At 50.4% G+C, this 22,724-nt stretch overlaps 1 long non-coding RNA gene across 2 annotated transcripts; it reads left to right on the forward strand.

Moving 5' to 3' along the window:
- Window positions 1-98: 98 nt before the first annotated feature.
- LOC136295970 (uncharacterized) lies at window positions 99-18,509 on the forward strand. 2 transcript variants are annotated; one of them, XR_010722848.1, is made up of 3 exons: window positions 99-430; window positions 16,229-17,494; window positions 17,684-18,508. It is a non-coding gene; the product is annotated as an uncharacterized lncRNA (long non-coding RNA). The 2 variants fall into 2 exon arrangements; XR_010722849.1 differs by lacking the exon at window positions 99-430 and adding an exon at window positions 7,462-10,738 and having other exon boundaries at window positions 17,684-18,509.
- The last annotated feature ends 4,215 nt before the right edge of the window (window positions 18,510-22,724 follow it).

The raw sequence follows: 22,724 nt of genomic DNA on the forward strand, positions 1-22,724 counted from the left end.
GGGCAGGATGTTTATACTGAGCAATGTAAACACGGGCTCGGGGGTGCTTTAATAAAAAGAAATCGGCGAAAACTCCCGCTGCCTCGCGAAATGCCCTTTTCTGCCTCCGCCGCCGCTCCGGGGCCGCCAACGGGCTTCGGGACCCCTCGCCTGCCCCGAGGCTGCTTTAGGGATGAGGGTGGCTTGGTTTGTTTGGGGTCGTTCTGGGGTTTTTTTTGAGGGGGGGTATGTATAAATCTGTGCTGCAGTTTCGCGGCTCCGTGCCCGGAGTTTGACGCTCCAGCTCCTGCCGAGCCGCGGGCACACGCGGCGGGTGGGGGGGGAAGGAGAACAGAAACCCAGAGGGGTAGAGACCCCCTTTTCCTCCCTCCCCTGTCCTCCAAAAGCCACCTCTCCGAGCGCCGTGCCGCCGGCAGAGCTGTCACTCGAGGTAAGTCGCTTGAAATCGTTGTCACCTTCTGTGGGCCCGCGCGTGGAAAAGCTGCGCGGTGCGGGGGGGTGGGATTGTGGGTGGGCACGGGGGATGGAGCCTGAGCTCTCAGGGCTGCCGATGTGCCGGCTGCTGCCGCCTGCTCCCTCCCGACATCGGGGGAAAAGAAAAGAGAAAGGAAAAGGGGATTAAAAAAAAAAAAAAAATCCGCCCCGTCGCCCGCAGCTCATTGCAGGCCCCGCCGCGGGGCTGTGGGCGCATCCCTGTGTAAGGACAGAGCGGGGACACCCCCCGTCCCCAAACCCCCCGTCCTACAGCTCGGTCTTTCAAGTTTTTTAATGATAATTTAATACCTTTTAATGGAAAGATAGGCACCGATCGGGTTTCCCGAACTCCCTCGGCGTTATTGGCGAGCAGTTGTGAGCAGCCTCCGGGGCGCCTGTCACATCTGTGGCACGACCGAGAGGGATTTCACATCAGGGTTTTCTTTTCTTTTTTTTCTTTTCCTTGCTATCCTTCCTCCTCGCCTCTTTTCCCCCTCTTTGCTCAAATAATAATAATAATAAAATAAAAGTCGTCCTGCTGACAGCACCGGGCCTCCTGTTCCCGGTGCAAACGGGCCCGGGCCAGGCACGGGAGAGCCCAGGCCGAGAGCAGGTAGCCAGGGAAGGGCTGGGAGGAGGTCGGGACGGTTATTTCTGGAGCTTTTCCCCGGAGGAGAAGGAGGAGAACGAGCAGCTCCGGCTGCCCGGGGAGGCGGCGGCCGCTGCGCCCTCGGCGCGGAGCCGAACGCGGGGCGCGGTGGCTGCTCGGGAAGGGCGGAAACCACCCCAAAAGTCGCTTTTTTTTGTGGAAGAAACGATCACCTTTCCCGGGGCTGACATCCCCGAGGAGCCTGGTGCAGAGTATTCTCTCTGTTTCTCGCTGCATTTTTCTATTATTATTATTATTTTTGCCGTGGGAGCGCATCTCTGACCCCGAGCGTTGCTCCGCATCGAATGTTCCCCCCCGGCTGGCGAAATCTTTGCTTTATGTCACTCTGCTACCGTATCTCCCCGATCTGCCCCCAAAACCCCGCGGATGGAGCTCTAAACACAGCACAAAATACCCGTGGAGAAATCACCTTCAAACCGTTCGCCACCGGCAGCGTTTCCACGAGGAAATAAAATATCTCCGAGTTAAAAAAACCCCAAATCTCTCCGTGGAAATCAAATTATTTCCCCTCAAAGAAAATCAGCCCCTTCACGAGTGCCCTTTCCCCCTCTCGGAATATCTTTTAGGGGTGGAAGGATTTGGTTTCCGATGCATTTATTACGGCTAGCAAAAGTTAAAAATGGGAATATATCGCTCCGGGTCCTATAGGCCTCGTGGTGGGAACAGCAGAAATGTTGGAGGGTTTTAATCCGAGCCCACGAGCTGGGGAAAGGAGAATTTTGGGGAAGAAAAACCCGGTGGATGAGGATGGTGTGGGGGGAAAACGGGACCCGCTTTTGGTGTTGTCTGTGGGGTGAACCGAGTCTTCCCCCAGCCCCAGAAAAGTAAGGAGAAAAAGAAGAAATGATAAAAATTAAGTGATCATCTGGCTCAATTAACCTCTCCCATCCCGTGCGGAGCCCGCGTTCCCGGCCCCGCCGCGCTTCCCACCCGGCTCCTTCCCAAACCCGCTCCCCTTCCCTCCCCCGGCCCCAAACTCGGGCCGTGTTTTGTGTAAAAACAGACAAATCCGAGCGCTTTCTTCCTTTTCCTGCGCCCAAGGTATTTTTACTAGCTAATTGCTTAAGTGAAGTCAACTCGGCGAGCGGGCCCGGGTGTAACCCGAGGATGGAAATGGATATTGGTGGCTTTGTTAGAGGCGGGCTGGGTGCTGCTCCGAGAGGGGCCGGGGTGTTCCTGCCGGCCGGGACCACCCAGGCCGAGGGGAGTGACGGCCCCGTGTCCCCCTCCCCGCTGTCCTGCTTTGCATTAACACCACCCGCGGGACCCCCTCCGCTCTTCCCCAGCAGCAGCTTTCCCCCCTCGCCTGCTTTCTGGGGTTTTTTTGGTTTTTTTTTTTTTTTTCCAGTCGCCGCCGTCCCCGTGGCCGCTGGTCCCAAATCCGCGGCGAATTGATCCCTAAATGTTTATTTAAAGGCGAGGATTGGAGCATCGGAGCGAGGGGCTCGAGGATGGAGAGAGAAGGGCTGGGGGAAGGTGGAGGCACCGAGGGAGGGATGATGATTTTAGGGAGGAACATTTTTTTTTGCGGGTCCATCACGCTCTGCCCCACTCGTGGGACGTTTCCCAGTCCCGGCCTTGGCCTCTCGCATTCCTGGAGGCAAAGCCCGGTCTCCAGGGCCGAATGGGACATGGAGAAGATTTTTTTTTTTTTTGGAGAGAGCAGAAGCCGAAATTGGGAGAGCAGTGTCTGAGGCGGCTGCGGGGAGGTGCGGGCTGGCTGTCACCGCCCTGCCTCGGGCAGAAGTTCAGGCTTTGGTCAGAAAGGGGAAAAAAAAATTTAAAAAAAAAAAAAAAAGAGGAAATCCAAATCTCCCCCTTTTGTCTCCTTTTTCCCCCCTCTGCCCGTCCCGAGTCTCCCCCCCGCCCTTCAAGCCCAGATTTTCCATGACGTCCTCCGATGAAATATTGCAGCACAGGAATTTACAGCCTCCTGCAGCTCGCGATTTTTTTTTTTTCCCCTGTGGAGTTTTCTGGCAGTTCCCGCTCCCTGCAATACAAATCGCTCCCAGCGATAATAAGCTCCGAGCGCTGCCACTCCGACACGGTCGCTTCCCACAGAGATCTCCCAAATACCTCCGCGTATTTATATCCCCGCTCCGGGGAGGGAGAGGCAGAACGTTTTCCCGCAGGGATGCTTTTGGACTGGCTGCGATTCACACCCGAAAAATTTGGGTACCAAGAGAAACAGCGGGGTTGAGCCAGAGCAGACCTGGCACCCGGCGAGTGATGCTCCCACATCCCACAAATTCGCCCTCAAAGACAGCTCGGAGTGTAAATCCAGGTGTAAATCCAGGTGTAAATCCGTTCCTGTGACATTCAGGCTTTCCTGGACGAGATTTCTTCCCGGGGGGGGGAATCTCCCAAAGCAAACAGAACTCTCGGGAAGGGATGTCCCCTCTCCCAGCAACTTGGCACAGCAGTGGCATCCAAACAAAATTCAGAGCCACTTCCAGCTCTGCCAGCACCGATTCCCTTCAGGACAGAGATAAAATTGTGCTGGAGAAACCTTTCGATTCGCTGCTGAGCTTTTTTGGTATGGGGAAAACATCCCCAGCCCCTGGCGACTCCCGATGCCAGAAATCCGGCTGGGCCAAGCCGGGCCGGGGGTCTCCAGCAAAGGAGGAGGACGAGAGGGTTCAGCCCAATTTCCAGCCTTAGGGAACCTGTTGTTGTTGTTGTTTACTTTTGTTTGGGGTTTTTTTTCCCCCCAAGTTCAAATTAAAACCCTGTCCAAATCCCATCAGTGTACCGGTTTTGGAGGAAGGGGGAATTTTAGCGTCTGGGGCGGGCGAGGGTCACCAGCCCCGTTTCTGCGTGCCCCACAAAATCCCTCTGCATGGAGAGGTGGGAGAAATGAAATCGGAATATCCCGCATAAAAGAAGAACAGGTTATTTTCCTGCACGGGCTCCAGGAGCCGCAGGGACGGTCCATTCTGAGGCTAAATGATGGGCGAGACGGCAGCGTGGGCTGCGGGGAGATGGGGAAAACAAACGCGGCGGGTTTGGGGAAGGATCCGGCCTCCCTTTGCCAGGAGACGGAGGAAAAGCCCGAGGGGAGGCTGGGGGGGATCCCGGTGGGCTCCTTGGAAGGATAAAAAAAGGATTTTATCCAACCCGGCAGCAGCGAGCATCACCCACCCCGGGGGGAAGAGGGGGTGACAGCACCTGGGCAGGTGTCGGGGTCCCCAGCAGCCACCAGCGCTTGTCCCTTGTCACCTGCCCAGCGGTCAGAGCCATCCCGGCGGTGTCCAGGCAGGAAAGGAGAGGGATGCTGAGGACAGGATCCTGCCCGGTACCCGGCCGGGAGAGCAGAACCCCCGTCCTGGTGCTACAGAACCCGCTCCTCCCTGCCCACGGTGTCCAGGGACACTGAGCTCTTGATAAAGCAGATTTTACTGTCGTGAAGCTCGGGGTATTTCTGTGGAGAAAGGAAAATCGCACAGGGCGACACAACGGCCTGGAAGCCTCTTTTTTATAAACCTGATTTTCACAGTAAATCCCGCACAGAAACTACGTGTCCCCCTTTTCCCGGCCCAAAGCGGGGGTTCGGAACTCGCGTTTAAACCCCAGAAATTCCAGCTGGAAACAGCCGCAGTTGTGCCCTCGCCGATTCTTTCTTTGCAAAGACCTGCGGGTGGTTTTCCTTGGAAGCTTTCCCGACAAAATCTGTTTTCCACCGTTGGAATTCCCAAATAGTGGTGCTGTGCATCGGCGGGGTCGGGGTGGTGCAGGTTCGTGGACGCCTCTACCTCGCAGATGCCAGAGCAGAGAGTTAAAATACACCAAAAATTGGTTTATCATCTTTCCCACCTCCTGGTAACAGAGCAGCTCCTCGTAAATCCATTCCTTTTCACACAACCAGCCCTCACTTAAATATTAAAAGCGACTCGGAGGGGATTTTAAAAAATGTTTTGCAGGGAATGAAAAGCTCGGCTGGAATTCCCGGGAAAGATGAGCTGCGGGTAGGAGAAATGCCCGAGCCAAGGTGGGAAAACTTTCCCCAGTACGGGTTGTTGCGCCCTGAAGTTAAACGATTTCTGCAGCAATGGGACTGATTTTTATTTTCACAGGATTCATAGAATTTTGGGGAGAATCATCCTCAAGGGAACGGGTGCGTCCATGTGTCCGTCTTCCCACTGTGAATATTTTGGGGCTTTTGGGGTAGATGTGCGTGTGGGGAAGCCAGAGTGGAATTGGGAAGAATTCTGTAAAAAACACCCCAACCCCCCCAAAACCAGAAAGAACGATCCACTGAAAACAACAGCAAAACACCCCCACCTAAAATAAAGAAAAAACGCACCAAAACTGGCCCAGAACTCACTAAAAATTCCAAAAATGAGCCCAGAAATGGTTTTGCTTTTCCCTTTCTCAGAAACGCCGGGAAAATTGCAAAACTCCCGGGGCATTTTGCGCAGCACCCTCAGCTCCTCTCCCTTAACCTCCCTCAAATCCAAGTCGGTAAAAAACACCAGCTAATTCTGCATTAACCCACCGTAAAATCGGGGAATGAAGGAATTCTTTCCGGACCCTTTCTCCCGCAAGTTTTGCGGGATTCCTGCGGGCAGAGGTGCTGCCCGAGGACTGAGGTTGAGGCAGGAGAATTTTTCTTCCAGCATTATTCGTTTCTCCTTCGGAAAGGATCGAATTTGAGCGCTTGGCTCCAAGCACCGCGGGCTGAAGGGGTTTTCCCCCACCCGGTGTCCCCCGTGTCCCCTCGGCCCACGCGTGGGGACATCCAGGGGTGCGGCTGAGCCCCAAAACCGATCGAAACGTGCCCGGGTGGGAGCGGAACCCTCCCGGCTGAGCCGGAGCGGCCGCGACTGAGCCAAACACAACCGGGCTGGGAAATCCGCGCTGGCACAGCAGGAAAGGGAATTTTCTGTCCATCGGGAAGAGGGTTTGGAGCTGAGCTGGAGCAGAGCCCTTGGTCTGGTTTGCCCCGCGGCCGCAGGAAAAAGGAAAACAGAAATGTTTCCAAGTAGTGCAATAAGTGAATGGGTATGGGGAGAGTGTGCTGGAGGGGAGAGAGGAGACACAACAGAAAAGAAACAGAGGACAGACGGAATGGGCAGGAGGAAAGAAAGAAGGAGAGAGGGAGAAAGGGAGAAAGGAGGAAAGAAGGAAAGAAGGAAAGAAGGAAAGAAGAAGGAAGGAAAGAAGGAAAGAAGGAAAGAAAGAAGGAAAGAAAGAAGGAAAGAAAGAAGGAAAGAAGGAAAGAAAGAAGGAAAGAAGGAAAGAAAGAAGAAAGAAAGAAAGAAAGAAAGAAAGAAAGAAAGAAAGAAAGAAAGAAAGAAAGAAAGAAAGAAAGAGAAAGAAAGAAAAGAGAAAAAATATATAAAGAACGAGAACTAGAAAGAAATAGAATATGAGACAGAAACTAAAAGAAAATAGAGAGAAAAAGAAATTAAGACCAATGATGAGCCAGAGAGTGAGAAATAGAGAAAGGATGAAAGAAAACGGAGAAATAGGGAAATGGAGAAGCAAAAAAGGAAACAAAGAACAGGAGGAAATGAGGATAAAAAGAAAAAGAGAGGGAAAGAGGAAAAGCTGTAAGGAAAGGGGAAAAGAAAAGAAAAGAAAAGAAAAGAAAAGAAAAGAAAAGAAAAGAAAAGAAAAGAAAAGAAAAGAAAAGAAAAGAAAAGAAAAGAAAAGAAAAGAAAAGAAAAGAAAAGAAAAGAAAAGAAAAGAAAAGAAAAGAAAAGAAAAGAAAAGAAAAGAAAAGAAAAGGAAAATAAAAGAAAACGATTAAAAGAACAAGAGAAAAGCCAAAAAGAAAAAAGTGCGAAAAAGACAAAAAAGGGGAAGAATGAGAGAGAAAAACCCAAAACCAAACCTCCCAAAGAAATCAACACAGCAAGTACAGAAAAGAAGAATTATTTCCCTGCAAAACCAAGACCACGACACAGACAATTTAATTTTTTTTTTTCCTTGGAAAACGGGGCTGAGAGGGAAGGGAAGAACTGCGCAGAGGGGCCCGGGCCCAGCCGGAGGGATCGACTCCGGGCTGGGAGATTTTCCTTCTTTCCCCGGGGCAGGGACACGAACGAGAGCCGAGGCTCGGCTGCGATTTTTCCCCCCGTGGGTTTTCCACGCGTTAAGCCCGGCATAAACCCCCGCCCGGCCCCGCGCTGGCTCCGTAGGTGGCCGTGTATATTTGGGTTTGGAGCCGTGTTTATGTTCATGAAAAAGGCTGAGATTACAAACAGACCACTGAATGCCCGCCGCGGTGCTGCCGGATTGGTGGGAGATGTGCACTTTCATCCTAATCGCCCTTTCGGGGCAGCGAAATCTGATTTAAAAAAAAAAATTATGTGAATTTATTATTTTTTTTAGCCGTAAGGAATGAAGGATCTCTGGGGCTGCCCCTTTCCCGTGTGGTTTCCCAGTGGAGAAGGCGGGGATGGAGAAGGGTTGCGAGGGAGAAATCTCCAAAATTTAGGCATAAATCCAAGAAAAACGAGCCCTGGAGGAGCGCAGAGAAAAGGGGGATTTCGTCTCGCCCTCCCTGAATCCACCTCGACCCCGGCGAAGGGGTCCCAGTGGCGAATGGAATTATGTCCCCCCCAAAAATTCGGCTCCTGGGGGACATTGTGCTCAGGGGTTTGTCCTTGCCGGGTGGAGATTGGAGGAAGCTGAAATTCCAAAAACCCCGTTAATTCACCCGTTTAGGATGGAATCTAGATGTTTGTATGTATAAAATAACCCCGGTCCTTATAACTGCAACTAAGAAAAAAATCCCAAATTCATTAATTTACATTAAAATTTAAATACAAGGAGGTTTTAAATTAATTTCCGGGGAGGTTGGAGGAGCAATCATCAACCTGCAACTTTGCTTTCAGAGCCTGGATTTGGGATTTTGGGGTCAGCCTCTTGATTTCTTCATAAAACCTCTCTGCAAAATTATTCTTGACCCCTCCTCAGCTGCTTCTATCCCCATCTGCATTCGAAAGTTTGAACAGCTGATTGTAAAAAATCCGATTTTTACAAGTATTTTTTTCCCTCCCGCAGTCGCTAAATCCCCAGCACGGAGGGATCCACTTTAGGTCCCAGGGAGAGGAATTTTTTTTTCCCCCCTTCAGGAGTTCTGGGAGCGAACGTGCGCTCAGCCTTTGGCATCTCCCTCCTTTTCAACACTTTCCTTTTGTGGGCAAAAGCTCTCGGCGGAGGAGCCCGTGCGCCAGAGCCCGGCAGACCTGGAGCGTTTGGACATTCAGATATTTTACTGCCCTTGGGATCCCTCATTGACTGAAGAACAAAGAAAATCCGTCCGATTTCCCCGCTGGAACGAGATGCGAACAGAATTCGGGGCGGGGGAGATTTTAGCAGGGAAGGTGTTCGGGAAAAAAACCAAGGGGGAAAAGGGAAAATGAAAAATTCCTAAAAAATCCCAAAAGTTTTCCCTGTGCAGCGGCTGTGCTGCACTGGAGATGCAGGGGAGAATTCCCCCCGGGGTTTGGAGGCAGAGGAGTGCTCCGAAAACAGCTTTTTCTGCCTTAAAATATCTTCAGGGTGTCAAATCATCTCCCCGAGACAGCCAGGACTCCAAGTGTGGGGCTTAGAGCGACAGTAGAGGAGTTTCTTTGTTCTCTCCTCACACCTGGAATTTCCTTTCCTTTCCTTTCCTTTCCTTTCCTTTCCTTTCCTTTCCTTTCCTTTCCTTTCCTTTCCTTTCCTTTCCTTTCCTTTCCTTTCCTTTCCTTTCCTTTCCTTTCCTTTCCTTTCCTTTCCTTTCCTTTCCTTTCCTTTCCTTTCCTTTCCTTTCCCTGTTTTTTTGGAGAGGGCCAGCATTGCGTTTTCTCGGTGACATTAAACGATTCCGCAGGAGGGACAGAAAAACAAAACTCCCCAAAACCACCCCTCAAAACCCAGCAGAGCGAGCGGCTTTAAATCAAATTTCTCCCAAAAATCCCCCGGTGCTGTGAGAGCCAGGTAGGCCCTGCAGAGGTGGCGGGGCTGGGGGACACCGGGGGTGTCCCCGCGGGCACACAGAGCTGTCCCCTGCCCTGCCACACCCTGTCCCCCCTGCTCAGGGGACATTTTTGGGGTTGTCATCCCCGCACCCGCCGGCGCTCCCCCCGGAGCCCCCCGAGGATGCGGCGCGGGGCGAGGCAAGAGCAGATGAAAGTGATGTCACATTAATGTCAGCTCACAGCTCGAGCCCACACAGCCTTGATTGCTCTTATTAATCTTGCCAATTTGTCTGTCAGCACCCGGCTAATCCCTAAATAGCCTCCCCCGACAGGTGCTTTATGCTTCCGCCACATCCCCCTGTGCCCGCTCGCCCGCCCCCGGTGACACCCGCGCTCTGTCCCCGCCTCTGCTCCCCCGGCAGGGCCGCAGGGGACACGGGTGACTTCGCACATGTTTAGTCTGTCCAAAAAAAAAAGAAGAGGGTCGGAGTTTTGGGCTTCCCAGAAGGAATTGATGAGCGGGGTGAGGGGAGGTGCTGGGGGGTGGCAGAGCAAACCCTCCGTGTGATTTGTCCCATATCAGGATCAGAAAACGCATTTATGGCCCAGCCATCTCACGGCAGCTCTGATTTGTGGTGGGTTTGGTGGTTTTGTGGACAGGGGAGAAGATTAAAACAAAAAAAGTCCAAGCTGGAGCTGCAGTGGAAAAGCCACTTTTCAAGCCCTAAGCAGTTTTTTATCATAAACTCGTGGAATGGTTTGGGTTGGAAGGGATCTTAAATCTCGTTCCAGCTCCCTGCCATGGGTTCCAACACCTTCCACCAGCCCAGGCTGCTGTTTGTCCTGCACTTAAGCTGAGGGTTGATTATTTTCTTTACTTACTCTATCAGAAAATCCACCAGGCTTGTTGTGGTGTGTGTTCAGCCACAAAGTCCCAGCCACGTCCGTTCTTCAGCAAAGGACTGAAATTATCGTGTTGTGAGGCTTAATCTTCCTAAAGTCGTTATTTAGCCCAGCGGTCTTAAATCACAAAACACAGATTTTGTGTTTAGAACTCTTAATTGCTAAACCAAATCAACTGCTAAACCCTTTTAACTGCTAAAAGAGAGTTCAGGTTGTTTTCCCCTCTTGGCATTAAGAGGAAAAAAGTTGATTTATTTCTGTTTGGCAACTCTGCTGCAGGAAATGTTCAGCACACAGGTTACAAACTGGTGATTTCTGCAGTGATTCACCTGCAAGAGGCTCTGCTCTGGAGGAAGAGCTCCCAAACCTATGTTATATCCAAAGCTGGCCGGGGCTGCTCCCATCCCAGCAGGAAGGAAGAGCTTTCAGGAGCATCTTCAACAATTCCTCCAAGAGATGAAGTGGTCCAAGTCCACTAAAAGAGCTCAGAGCTGTTCACTGTTAACCCTTGGGTGCTCCAGATCTGATCCTAAAAACTCCTAAAAACACCATTCCTCACTGAAAGCTCTTTCACTCCATCCTGACCTGGATTTATTATCAGGAGACAGATTTTTTTTTTCTTCCTTTTCTTTCTCCCTGAGCCATTTACTTCACCCAATGAATCCATCCATCACAGCGAGCTGGAACCGACCTGGGCTCCAAGGATATTCTGAGCTGTGCAGCGTGTCAGGAAACGGGCAGCAGCCCCGTGTGATGCAAATATTTGGACGAGAGAGAGGTAGGAAGGATTGTCCAAATGTTTACTGAAGGCTGTTGATAGCCCCAGGATTTATAACTGCTGGATAAGGCCTGCCCCCACACAGCTCCTCCAGCAGGTGCATCCAGTTTCCCCATGACACATGGGATGTGTGTGTGCTCTGGGGAAGGGGATGCAGGATGGAGATGATGCCTGGGGGAGGCTGAATTAGAGAATAAAGCAGATCTTTATTGAAAGTACACCTTGGGCAGGACAAGAGCCTGGCCAGGGCTGCACCCAAAGTGGACGCAAAGTGCTCACAAAATGGACAAACGGTCACGAGATGTCACATTTTTGTAAGTTTTGGTCCATTTGCATATTGGAGTTTAATTGTCCAATTCCAGCTTCAGGTTGTGAGGTCCCATCCTTCTTGTTTTCTCTCTTCAGCCCACCCTTGTTTGTGCTTTCGGGCCTGAAAACTTCAGAGCTGCTCACTGTTAACCCTTGGGTGCTCCAGATCTGATCCCAAAATCTCCTAAAAACACCATTCCCCACTGAAAGCTCTTTCACTCCACATCCTGACCTGGATTTACAGTTGTCCTTGGTGTGCAGCAGGAAAAGGATTTGTTTTGTGTCCCTGCTCTGTGCAGAGCTGAGAGTGACACTGAATGTGAGCTCAGAACTGCACCCCTGGGCGGCACAGAACCTGAAATACATGAAAGCTCAAACTGAAGGCATCAGAGGCAGTTCCCTGGGATTCAGCTCCCTTTTCCCAGCTGCTTCACTGGTTTGGAGCTCGTGGAGCAGCAAGACAGGAGCTCAGGATCCACTCCAGTGATTCATGCCCCTGACAGCAATTCCAGCCATTGGAAAAAAAACAAAAAAACCAAAACACAACCAGTTGGAATTTCTTAAGTGGAAGCAATACTCGGAACTGTTCAGGCCCATCAAAATATTCCCTGTCACTCTCCTTCAGCGCTGCAGCGGAGGAAATTCATGGCATTGTTGTGCTTATTGTTCTTGGCATTTCATTTCCTCGCTTCCAGCGCCGGGGATTGGAGCTCCCCTGTCTCCCAGCGAGCCCTGGCTGCTGCTGGGGGCACAGCACAAGTGCTGCCAGAGCAGTTTGAGCCATTGCTGGGGCTCAAACAGCTCCAGCTTTTTCAGAGTCCACTGGAAATGTCCCGTAGCTGCTGCCAGGTGGCCTTTTCCAGCCAAAAGAGGAGAGAACGTCCAATAAAAACCTGGCCGATGGGCTAGAAGTGGGAGTGTAGTCAAGGGAAGGCTCTGCTGCCTTGATAGCCCCTCCTGTAACCTGCTCAGGAGGTCCCTGCACGGTCCAGAGGGACCTCAGAGGGCTCCAGCCCCAAATTTCTGCTCTAGACAGGGTCAGCCATGGCTTTGTTCAGCTGAGCCTTGAGAACCCCCAAGGAGAGGGTCCAAAAACCAGGACTGTTGACAGCCCAGGCAGCAGAGGAGCTGTGGGTGCCCTCGTGTCCCTGAAAGCAGGTTGGGAGGCTCTGCCATCAGACCAGAAGATTTTTTTGGCAGTAATTCCCTCCACCATGTGACTGAGGAACAACATCCCATGCTGGAGAGATCAGCATGGAGCTGAGTCACTCAGCTCTGGCCATCTCCTTCCTCCACACTATTTTTGTCCTGGTGATGCTGGGAACGTGAACTCACGGATTTAACGCGCTGCAGACACTCAGACAACTTTTCTGTCTGCAGCAAACAGCAACTGCATCAGCTGCAGCAAAGCCTTTAATTCATCCCAGCCCTGCAGGAGCAGTTTGCTCCGATGGGGAATACAATGGCCCTGTTGTTTTTCCAAGGGGAGATTCCTTGGGTTCAGGCTGTTGCATAAACTGTGTGTTTTCTGTTTGTCACCTGACTCACCCCAGTGACCTCCCCGAGATGGGATTGAGATCACTGGAAGTGATGAAAGTGATAAAAAAAAATCTGAGGACCAGATTGTCAAGGGTTGCCTCTTCTGCTTTGGTTCACAGACTTGGGAGGAGAACTTGGTGTTCTTCGGGGGGGGGTGGGAAATAAGTTGTGTAATAAAATATATGGGGGGAAAAAAAGCAGCAAAGCTCAAATTCCAAAGCCTTCTGTTGTGCTCCAGGACATTTTTCCATGCATTGAACGTCCTCAATCCTGTGTTTGATGTCACATTCTCAGGGCGACCTTAGATGGGGAGTCCCAGCTCAGACTCTTCTCTTGGTAACATCCTCAAAATGCCGGAAATCCTTTCCAGGAAGGAATCTGGAGCCATCCAGATGGGATTTAAGGAAGAACCAGTCCCAGCTGGTGAAGTGGCTGGTTGGTAGCTGGGACCAGCACTGCAGGTGTAGGAAGATGTGAAGGTTTCATGGTGACCATGCCTGGATATCTTCAGGTTTCCTCAGCTGTGAGCTTTGGGGTGACATTTGGGTTCCAAAGGGGGCAGGAGGAGCCTTCCTGCAGGCTTTCCTCCATGGAGGAAGGCCAAAGGGATTGCACATGGATGGAGCTGGCCCTTCCCAGTGTGTGCAGCGTGGTGGGAATGTGAGATATGAGATGAAGGAAAAAGCAGAGTGTGCTGGTGGGGACACACCGTCCTTCCCTCCAAGTGACCAATGAAATCCCCCCCGGAGAAAGAATTTAGCTTTGTGTTACCTTTCCACACTGCTGCACCTCTGGGTTGGGAATTCGTTCTGTCTTTTCCAGCCAGGTGAGGGAGATCAAGCCTTTTTTTTAGCTCTGACCCCGCCAAGCCTTGAAATTCAAGCATCTCACGTGGGGTTTCTCACCTGGAAACGCTGCTGCATAATGCCTCACTTAGCTACTGAAATCCAACCAGGAGAAGGTTACAAACCCAGGAGGAGTTGGGCCAGGGTTAAGCAAAGCAGGAATAAATGAGCTCAGTACGTCCTGGTGCATCCCTGTGCATTTAGGATTGGAGGGGCTGAGCCTTGGCTTGTGGTCCGGCCCAGCCTGGTGCTTTTAGCTGTACAAAATTAGAGAAGTTTTTTGTTGTTGTTATTGTTGTTGGGTTTGTTTGTTTGTTTGGTTTTTGTTTTGGTTTTTTTGGTGGGTTTTTTTGTGGTTGGTGGTGGTGGTGGTGGTTTTTTTTGTTTTTTGGTTGGTTTTTTTCCCCCCTCCCGCCCCCCAAAGCAAGTCATTACTGACAGATTGAAAGGAGTTTATTGCAGAATTTCCCCTACCTCATCTTCCAGGGAACACGCAGGACTCAACTCCTCTTCCTTGGAGTAAATCACGGTGTGGGGCTGCCTTGTCTCAGCCAGAGCCCCTGAGCAGGGATGTTTCACTGTCCAGCCCTTGGGCCACCCAGCCCTAATCCCAGGAATCAGCATCTGCTCCCGGCCCATGCTCTGACCCTCCAGAGCCTCCTTTTTGCAAGGTCAGGAGGTTGGGTGGTAAAAGGGGAATAGCAGGGAGAGCTCCAAGGCTGGCTCTGCACAGGGATTTCATGGAAATGTTTACACTGCCCATGGAGTGGAGACTGGAGCCTGTCCCCCTCTCCAGATTTGCTGGAAATCTGCTCAGGCAAGGACACAGCTCCAGCTTCCGAGTGTCCTGGATGGGGATGGCTTCACACCCTCCTCCTTGGTTGCTTCAATGGATCCAAATGTATTGAGGAAGGCTTGGATGTGGCAGCCAGACCTGTCAGGCATCATTTCACCCCTGGTTCTTTCCTGGTACAATGAGGCTGCTTTTGGCTCATGGTGTAGCCAGAGGGAAGGATAAATAAATAAGCAGGAAAATCAGATGGCAGCGAAGCACGTGGGAGAAGGGGAGAGGCAGCTCTGTTTGGTGGAAGTGAGTGGATGGAGAAACAGCTCCTTGTGTTTCCTTCATCCATCACAGGATATTTTGCGTTGTGTTGAGGTGGTGCAGCACATGCCAGCATGTCAGCAGAAAGGACGGCAGAAAGGACAGCAGTGGGCAGAGAGGGTCCGCTCTGTGCTCGTGGAGGAACCATCCCCTCCTGAGTGGAAATGTTCTTTGGGATCAGGTCAAAAAACGATTTCATGGGAAATTTCTCTGTGAAATCTCTGCTGCATTTGGCTGGAAGGGCCAACTGAGGGGCTTCATCCAAGAAATAGCTGTGCAAAGGGTCACTGAGTGTGGCCTGCCTGTCCATCAGGAGCAGGGCAAGGCTGTGTGTGACACCATCTCCAGGACATGTTTCAATCAAGAGAATAAAAAGGGGTGAAAGGGAATGCTCCAAGCAAAATTCTGATTTTCTCAAGTGGCCAAACTAAAATCAGGTTGTTATTTCTTTCTGTGTATAAATCCTTCTTGAATGCAGGGGAAAACATCATTTCCTTCTCTCTTGGGGCTGAGATCAACAAAGGATGTGATCCACTGCCCAGTGAAGTAAGAATTCAGGGTCCAACATCGAGGGTTGCACGGTTGAATTCTTTCTTAACAACTCATTAAAACGAGCTGCTCCAACTCCTGAGCCTTTTGAGTGGCTCCTTTTCAGAAGTGAAGCCTGGGAAGTCACTCCTGCCCAGCTGCCCCTCCCTGCCACCCTGTCCCTGTCCCGCTTGAGCCACCCACGGCAGCACCCCTGAATTCCATTCCCATTTCCCTTCCATTCAAATTCCATTCCCTCGCTTTGCTCCGTGGCAGAGCACAGGAGTCTCCCTCCCTCCCTGCCTGCCTCTCTCCCGTGCAGCTGCTCAGCTCTGCGAGGGAAAGGCTCCCAGATGTGGCGGGGAGGGAGCTGGGCAGAGCCCTGAATTCCGCTCCGTGCCGTGTGGACTCTTTGTATATTTTGTTTGAGGGAGAAAAATATGTGGAGCCCTTGGAGGAAGGCCGGGGGACCAGGCACGGCCCCGGGGAGCTCAGGCACTGCCAGTCCCCTGCCCTTGGCCCGCAGGATGGGCCAGCTGAAACCCATCAGCATCACCCGACAGGTCCCCAAAAGCCTCTCCTGGAGATGCCTCAAGGTGACCAGACCCTTTGAGAAAAGGCAACTTGGCTCAGAAGCCGCTAACACCTAAACACCCACGGCTGGAATTCGGGGTATTTTTGGCTCACGGGTGATGTGCTGTATCAGATCAATAAATATTCACACGCTCCGGAGTGGGGTTTTTTTGGGAGGGGGGGTTGGTTTAATTTCATTTTAAGTGCATTTCGCTGTGGCACTTGGTAGCTACTTGATTATTGCGTGAGACAATACGTTTATGAAGTGTTGGCCTTCATTTAGTTAAACACTTCATTGATGTCTGAGACCAGAACGGCATGAAACTAATTGTTCCCGTGGCAACAGGAACCCGGAGAATGATTTCACATCGCAGCTTGGCAGCAGAAAAAGAAGAAAACCTCTGTAATTGTTCCCATTAACCCAGCGCAGGGGATTCATGCTCAATCTCTACCGCGCTCTGCTCCGCTTCTGCTGTGAATTAGGGGACCTAAAGTCAGCACAGAACCACATTAAAAAGGCCCCGAAACAAGCTGTGCTTTATGGAGCATTTGTAGCTCTGCCACCAAAACCATTTCTCTTCTGCTTTGCAGGTTTCTGGCCAGCGGCACCGAGGACTGTCACGGCCAAGCCTTCATCTGGAGAGGTTGGGATTTAACCATGTGCCTGCAGGAGGAACAGGGACATCCCTGCCTGTGCTGTGGGCTGGAGACAGGACAGCCCTCAGCCCTCAGAGGGTGAGTGCTTAGAAAGTGCAGGCAAAACCAAAATCTGCAGCAGAAAAATTGGGGGGAGTGAGAGAAGAGCCGTGCAGAGCAGTCTGTGAGTGCAGGAAATGTCCTGAACCTCCCGGATGAGGTTTTCCCACTTCTCCTGCGGGATGTGCCGATCACTGGGGCATCTCCAGGGGTTTGTTGCTGTAGGAAATTCCCTGATCTCTGTGCCAGCGGAACTCACATCTCCCAGTTCTCCCGATTTCCCATCAAACTGAGAAATCCCCGCCCCAGCGAGGAGCTGCAGCCCGTACCAGGGCACTTAGTTGTCGTGGGCCATCCCTTGCAAGGGCAGTTCTGGGAAGACCAGTGGCTCTGCAGTTCCTGTCTGTGCATCCTTATGGACGTGGGAGCCTCCCACTCCCTCTCCTCATCCCCACACTTTTCCCATTTCTGGACTTTGCCCCTAAACCTAGCCCCATCAAGGCCAGCAGGAAAAGGGAACCAACAGCACAAAACCCACCCTGGCTCCCAGGCCAACCCCACAGCTGCTCTGGGGGGACCAGGGGACACGGAGCTGCTCCATCCCAGCACACCGCGGGTTTCTCACTGCGTTAATTACTGCTAATTGAGCCACTTGACTATCGGGGAGCCTTGCCCTGGCCGGGCTGATAGAGTATCAGGGAGATAAAGAGCACTCAGCACAGGTAACAGGGAGGTGTTGTCAGACCTGTGCTGGGACCTTCTGGAGGGGTTATCTCTCCTTCCCAGAGCACGGGGCACCAAATTCCTAAAGGGAAACGCTGTGATCCTGAGGGTCTGTGGGGAGCCTGAGCTTTTCAGGAGGTGGCCTGTGGGATTCTGGTGACTCAGGAGCTCAGCAAAGCAAAGCTGGCATTCATTTCAGAGTAACTCTTTCAAATTTCCTTAACATGCATTTTATTCCTTTGGCTAGCTCTTGCTGTTGTTAATTTAACACCGTGGAAATGAAACTTTAAACGTTTTCCCCCCTTTTTTTCTTCCCTACAGAGAAATAAATTCTTTTTCTTTTTACAAATGCTGTCTCTCTCAGAGCTTTTGTTATTTTTCACCACCTCCACTGACCCACACAGAGTAATTCAGTTCCTACACCATCCTGAACACCAGGTAGGAGTTACTAACACCTACTTACCAAAGTGGAAACTTGGACGGGGTGACCTTGTTGTTCTGCAGTAGTTTGTTTTGTTGTTGTTGGTTGTTGGGTTTTGTTTTTGTTTTTGTTTTTGTTTTTTTGGGGGGGGGGTTAATTACTTGCAATTGTAAATAGGAAATCAGAATTACTGGATATTTTTGCAGCCAACTCTGAGAAAAATCTTGTGTGTGGATGCAGTTCTTGGCTGTGGGTGCAGCCCACACATCACCCCTGGGACGTGAAGCTCACAGAGTCACAACCTCTGCCCACAGCAGTGCCTGTGTTTTGTCTCAGGGATGTAAAAGCTGAGAAAACATCACCACTTCACTCCTAGAAGAGCCAACAGAGTGTGCCTATGGTTAGGAAATCAATGAGAGGGCAACCACACGCCTGAGAAGCTGCTGGGTCCTCTAACCCAAACTCTAGAATGTTTTTCCATGTCAAATATCCCCATTTTCTTCCTTGAGGTACCTCAATCATCTGCTTCTCCCCTTACCCCCGCTCACTTTCAGTTTGGTTTGAGTTCCCAAAGTTTCTCAGCTTGTTACACAAAGCTCATAACAAAGTCTGTGGCCAGCTCTCTCTTTGATAATTCCTTCCCCCCATTTGTTTATCTCAAGCCCTGAGCTTTGTTCCAGGCCCAAAACCAAAAGCTTTCCTACCCCGTTCTCCTCTTGACTTGTTGCAGATGTAATGAAATAAATCTTTAGAAAGAACAAACCTTCACTTCCTCTCTCCCGTCTGATTCGGTCACAAACCCCAGGAAAGAAAAATAAATCACGACCTGAGCTCGAAGGATCCTGAGAGCCACCATCCAAACTGGATGTGTCCATTCCTCTGAGAAATCAGTTAGCACAGCGGCCAAAAAGGATCTGATAACCGTGAAATCTTTATTTTGAGTGTGGCCAAAGTCAAAAAAACTTGTGATCAGCCCAAATTAAGGTTGATGTGGTGGTTGATGAGCACGACCAAGCTGGTGGTGCCTTCCTAGAGCTTGTCCTTGGCACGGCAGGGTGATGTGTCCCCGGCTTGTCTCTCAGCCCCTCGTGTGTCTCTGCCCCTCTTTTTTCCCCTGCCACCCCCACCCCAAGGAATTTTAAATCACAACCAGAAAAATCATCCCTGTGCTTTTCCTGAGCTGGCCACAGCAGAGGTGGAAATTTCCTCTGAATAGAGCTTGTCCTTCTGAGCACTGTTTCTGTGCAAAACCTCTGCTGCTCTTCCATCAGCCATCAACAGGTGCTCAGGTTCTCTCCCATCACAACCCAGTCATGAGGACTGACCAAAATCACAGTTTTCAGTTGATGTGCTGGAGATTCCATGGGCGTTCTCGTGCCCTGACCCTGCTCTGGGATCAAACACGTTATAGTTCTGGTGTTTCTGATCTATGTACAGTCTCACAAGGCGTGAGCTCTAACCAACAAGTTAGAGCAATGAGGTAAAATGGAGTGCTTTTCACTCTTTCCAAGGCTATTTAAGTGATAATTACCTAATAACAAGGTGGTACCTATATAATTTATACTTTTGATTCAATAATGACCACCCAAGGCCGGCAGTGAGGACCTTTTTCACCCAGTTACAGAAAACCACCTAAACTCAGGAAGAAGAAGGAAGAAGAAGGTGAAGAAGGACAAAGACAACACCCCAAATCCTCCATCTTGACTCACACACATTACTGTACACTAAAATCCCAAAACCCAGGTTTCCAGAATTCCAACAACACATCAGCCCAAATTCCTTTCCAGAGCCCACTTCCTGGACTAGGAATGGACAGCTGGGCACAACATCCCCTCCACAGGGATTGCAAGGAAGTGGAGAATAATTCCTTAACAATGTGTTTGCCTAATGAGGTCTTCACTTGGGTCTAAGTTAAAGCCAGGCTCAGCTTTAAGCTGGGAAATGCTGGAACTGTAGAAAAAGGGATGGTTCGATTTACCAGGTGGATCTGCCCGGTGGGTTTTGCTCTTCCAAGGGTACTTGGAAGGGAAGATGTGCAGAACCACAACAGCTGTCAGAAGATTTTTGGATTATGTCCCCAGCCCCGACTTTCACTGATGAACTGAGGGTTTTCTCATTGTGTGTGTTTCGTTTCAAATTTAAACAAGAGAGGTCTTTGCACACTCGACACAACCCATCCACTTAGCACTGAAGAAAGTGTAATTAGACACTTGGAGAACTGGAAGAAATTAACTCCGACCACAGCCTGTCACTCAGACTATTACTTAATAATATTTCCCAAATGTGCAAAGTACTTAGTTCTAGAATAACAGGAAAGAAGTGCAACTCCTCACCCTGAGCCGGGCCTTCGCCTCGGGAAACGCGCGCGCGAAAATCCCGCCAGCCGAGGAGAGGTTTGGCCACCTCCCATCACCTGAGGGCTACCAGGGCGTGTGAAGGATGGGATTCATGGTCCCTAACCCCATGGCACTGAAGGGCTGGAGCAGAGTCAAGGGGAGCAACCAGCCCTGCGTGCGAGAAGATCTCCCTCAGCTTCCAACACGCCACGGAAAACCGCGGAGAAATTGCTGTTTTCCTTCTCCTGCAGCACCGGGCCGAGCCCCGGCCTCACCCCACGCTGCAGAAGCCTGGCTAGAAAGAGATTATTGTGATTCCTGCCCGTTTCTTCCCTCGCGACAAAAGGCCCCATTCATGGGGGATAATTTTGAGGGGAGAGCAAGAGGTATCAGTAGCATGAACTGGATCCGAGCGTCTCAACCGCATTCGAATGAGCCCCGCTCGTCGGTCAGTCCAACCCAAGGAAACAGATATCCTTCATTTGGAGCTTTGGAGGGGAGAGTTCCACTGATTTTAAACAGGAGTATCTTTGCTGGCCGTGGCAAGTTTTAAAAAGTCCTGACGAAGCAGGGCCGGGCCGTTTTGCCAGCAAAAAAACCAAGAGGCCGTTCAAAAAAGTTGGGGGAAAAAACATCGTTCTCATCTGTTTCTGCTTCGGGAACCAACACACCCACCCTCACCTACCTAAATTACCCCTCCCATATTCAATAAGGCCATGTCCAGAACAATAAACCTCTCACCTTGTCACAAAACACTGAAAAAAAATCAGATTTTTTAATAAAAACATCCATGATGCCTTAAATGCTTAAGTCATCGTGAAGCACAACTGCCAGGAGTTCCTCGTGTGTGTGGGAAGAGCTGCAATGTAATTGCTTTCAGCAGATTATCACTGCACTCTGTAATTAAAATATATGGGATTGCCGGTTTCAAAATATTTAAAGTGGTTTCATCTGTATTTAGGTGAACGTGTCTCTCTGAGCAGCTCGTTTAAAATGATATTTCTATTTTTAGTGCATAAAACGGGTCCTGGGTAAAAAAAAAAGGATAATTTTGTTGTCTTCTTTGTCTGAGGAGGCACCTGGGGAAGGCTGGGGACACAGAGCTCAGACTCCAACAGAATATCCCAGTCCTGGGGAAATCCGTGGTGAAAGCTGAAGTGACATTCCAGAGATGGAGTGGGAGGTGTCACAAAAAGAATATTTTTTTAAAACAAATTAAAAATTTTAAAAAAAATCACTACCAGGAAAACCTGGCACCTCCTAAATCACGGTGATAATTTCAGCAGGGTGTTTACTCCGAGCAGGATAAATAAATGGCTTTTGTGGCCACCACCGATGGGTCCTGCAGGGACCTTGGACAAGTGACCAACGTGGCTTTGGAGCATCCTGAAGCTTTGATAACCCAGCCTGAAGCTAGGAACCAGCTGGGCTCTCTGGGATCCACCCCTGGTCTTGTACCAGTCTGCAGCCACACCTCCCCTGAACCTCAAGGATGTGAAAGGACCTCAGCTGCATCTCCACCAGGAAAAGAACAGGGGAATATCCTGACTCCAATGGAAGGAGAATGACTCAGACTGCCCTTAGCACATTTCCCACAGAGTGTCCCAGGCCACCACGGGTGGGAGGTGCCTTTTCCTCATCCCTCTCTGTCATTTCTGGTGTTTCTCCCAGGTAAATTCTGTCCTTGGGAAGAGATCCCTGCCCCAGGGGCTGGATGTGTCCTGGCAGTGGCACAGTCAGAGGGCACGGACAGTTTGGGTGGGGTCAATCTCCCCAGAAATCCTGCAATTCCCAGGGGCCCTGCAGGAGGGACTGAGTCCCACCCTTGTCCACAAGGGATCTTCACTCAGAGGATGAAAACAAGTAATAGAAGAAGGCAAAGATGATAATGTGGCTGTTGTAGCTATAACGAGACACAAATACTATTTTGATGGTTTTCTCCGAAAGAAATACACAGAGTCCAAGCCATTTAATTAATGATCTGCCAGGCTTTGCAATCAGCACGGCCACAGATGAAGGGAAATCTACTTTTATGTGGCAGAACAAGAGCGGTTTTCCCGTTAAAATAAAAAGAAAGATGAAAGATAAAACATTTTAAAGAGGTTTTTTTCTTTGTAAGAGCATGACATGAAGGATCTACTTTGTCCATGTGAGAGAAAGACTGTGGTTAGCTCAGATAAAACACAGAATTTGGGGTTTTTTTTAATGTTTTATGAATACATACACAGCATTACACTTGTCTGCTTAACACTGAGCACATCTCCAAGGAGTCCTTGGGCAAATGCATTTGGGAAGGAGAAAAGTGAGAAACTCCCTGGCAATTAAAGATGCCAACAGGTGGAAACAAACATTCACCTATTCAGATTCTGAAGCACCTTCCGAGCCTTTCCAGAACAAACACCCAAAGATCAGGATGCAACTTTTGAAGCTGCTGAGCTCTTTAACCTGAAGGAGTGGGATGGGTCACCCAGCAAAAACGGTTTTATTTTTGCCAAGGAAAGCCCGGGGAAAGTGAGGGGGTTTTTTGTTGTTTTTTGGGGGGTTTTGTTTGTTTGTTTGTTTGTTTTGGGGGTTTTTTTGTTTGTTTTTTTTTTTACCTGAGTGTTCCAGGGGGCTCTGACCACCTGGGACTGCTCTGCTGGGAGGAGCAGGAAATGCAGTGAGGCTCGAGCTGGTGGAAATAACTCCTGTTTCCTCTGCACCCCATCCCCACCAGGGCTGGGAGATGCACAGGATCCCAGAGGCATCCCAGATTTGCTGCAGAATGCCAGGGAGAAGGCGAGAGGGCAGATTAATCCCGTTTACTCCGAAGGAGCCCATGATTAATGCAACTTGGAGAGGGCTGGAGGAAGGGGAATTGCTTAAAAAACATGGAAGGAAGTCCGTGGCTGTCCCTGGTTGATACTATATA

Source organism: Chamaea fasciata, unplaced genomic scaffold (genome assembly GCF_029207755.1).
Source record: "Chamaea fasciata isolate MVZ Bird 193981 ecotype frontalis unplaced genomic scaffold, bChaFas1.0.hap1 SCAF_12, whole genome shotgun sequence".
NCBI lineage: Eukaryota > Metazoa > Chordata > Aves > Passeriformes > Sylviidae > Chamaea > Chamaea fasciata.